The sequence below is a fragment of the Olea europaea genome, unplaced genomic scaffold (assembly GCF_002742605.1).
Source record: "Olea europaea var. sylvestris unplaced genomic scaffold, O_europaea_v1 scaffold20363, whole genome shotgun sequence".
Classification (NCBI taxonomy): Eukaryota; Viridiplantae; Streptophyta; class Magnoliopsida; order Lamiales; family Oleaceae; genus Olea; species Olea europaea.
The window spans coordinates 1-1,934 of record NW_019238265.1 but is presented as its reverse complement, the minus strand read 5'-3'; the positions used below and the strand labels follow the sequence as shown (position 1 = coordinate 1,934).

At 34.0% G+C, this 1,934-nt stretch overlaps 1 long non-coding RNA gene across 1 annotated transcript; it reads left to right on the top strand.

The window, feature by feature from the left end:
* Nucleotides 1-6: 6 nt before the first annotated feature.
* LOC111379801 lies at nt 7-1,813 on the top strand. Its single transcript, XR_002700090.1, has 3 exons — nt 7-1,023; nt 1,524-1,558; nt 1,716-1,813. It is a non-coding gene; the product is annotated as an uncharacterized LOC111379801 (long non-coding RNA).
* The last annotated feature ends 121 nt before the right edge of the window (nt 1,814-1,934 follow it).

The window sequence follows — 1,934 nt, the reverse complement described above, 5'->3', positions numbered from 1 at the left end:
GTGGAACAAGCTGCGAGATGCCATTCCTCCTGAAATTGGTGAACTAAAGCAGATAACTCATCTGTGAGTATATTCATATTGAAGGATATTTCATAACAATTATTTTACTGGCAGCATTCCAGCACAGCTTGCAAATTTGATTAACTTAGAGATCTTGTAAGTTTATTTATTTTTATGAAAGGGAATTTTGAGTTGTTACTTTGTTGCTTGATCTGATACTATTTTATATTGTAATTTATGAATTTAATTGCCTCTGCTCACAGATATTTATCCTAGAATATTCCTAGATTACCTGTGAGTTTGCTTTGTCGGTATATTTCTTATGTTAGTAGTTGTATGATATCATTTTTAGCTTCAGGATGGTGATTTATGACAATATATACAATTGTTGAAACTCCCGTGAAATTTTAAGTGTGGCTAATCTTTTGTACTTGAAGATGCTAAGGACCAAACTATGTGCCAATAGTTTCAGTAAATATTGAGGCGAGAAAGCAATTGTGTTAGACCGAAGCACAGTTCTTTGTTTTTGAACTTTGCTAGCTCTTTCTAAGGTCTTTTACAGAACTGGAAAGGCCCAGGAGCTATGGTGTAACTGTGTAAGTTTCTTGACCAGCTAAATCTAAAGCATGTTTGTTACACTGCACAAAATTTGAATTTGTTATTCTCTTGTAATATTGCCCAGCACAGCACTATTTCGTCAACTTTACTAAACATGATAAGGAATGCCATTAGTCCTCTAGAATCAGTATTATGGGATGCTAACAATTTGCTCAAATGTACAGGTTGAAGTTTTTCTGTTTCCGAAACTGTTTCTATGTTTCAGGTATCTGGATCACAATCAATTTTCAGATAGAATTACATATGCCTTTTACAAGCACCTATTCTTAAAGGAAATGTGAGTTTGGCTCCACCGTATACTTTGCAAGTCGTAATTTCTAGAACTATAAACTCAGTCTGGCCAGGTGTGAACCCAAATTGGCATCCACCAAGTCCTAGAACTCTCTGACTCAGTTTTTATTCTAGGTAAAAGAATCCACTCTAGTTTTGATTTTTAATAGTACTTATTTTATTTGTTTATTGCAGAAAGAAATCTGTCAACCATGACATCACGAGAATGTACATGTGTATCTGATAATGAAAGTTTGGATGAGTTCTTAGGCTTTTAAGTTTCTTGAACTGTATATAAGAATCATATTTTAATCAATTTTTTGTCTGCTAATTTTACTCTCTGTTACTGTTATAATCAAGAGTATTGGAGCCAAGAACACCATGTTAAAGAGAAAGCCCAGCTGAGAATAACTTGTGAAAAAGGGTCTAAAAAACTTCACTGAAAAGTTACCATTAAGAAGAAGAAAAGTATGTTTTTTCTTGCATGTAAAGTATATACGGGTTGCTTGATACCAAACCCCATTCACAGCCATTCATCAACTTAAACAAACTGTTCCTTGTTCTACTTGCTATTTGAATTGCCTCCAAGAAATATTGTTTACAGACCTTCTGAAATAGGCTTCAATTACGAACAGGTGGCATAAATGGAGCGCTTGATTAAGCAAACAAGGTAGTTCATTCTTGAACCACCTCGTCGAGAAGCTACAAGTTATTAGTGAACAAACGTGTTTATTTCAACACAGGATCGAATAAATGCTTTAGCTATTATTCAGAAACTTTCAATTTCTATAATATTTATATCTGATCACCGCTGACCACTTCTGTAGAATGAAATTTTCTGGTGCAAGAGAGGAAAGCAAAGAAGAAAGCAGCAGCATAAGAGATGGAAAAATAAAACCTCAAAAAACTCAATCCTTCAGAGGAGGTTAGAATCTTTTTGCTATAGTAAGAAAAAACCAATTTAGACAATAATCATCGACGTTGTTCTCCATGACTTGGGTCTGATAATCATATAATATGTCCTGTGTCTTATATGATTTTTAAAT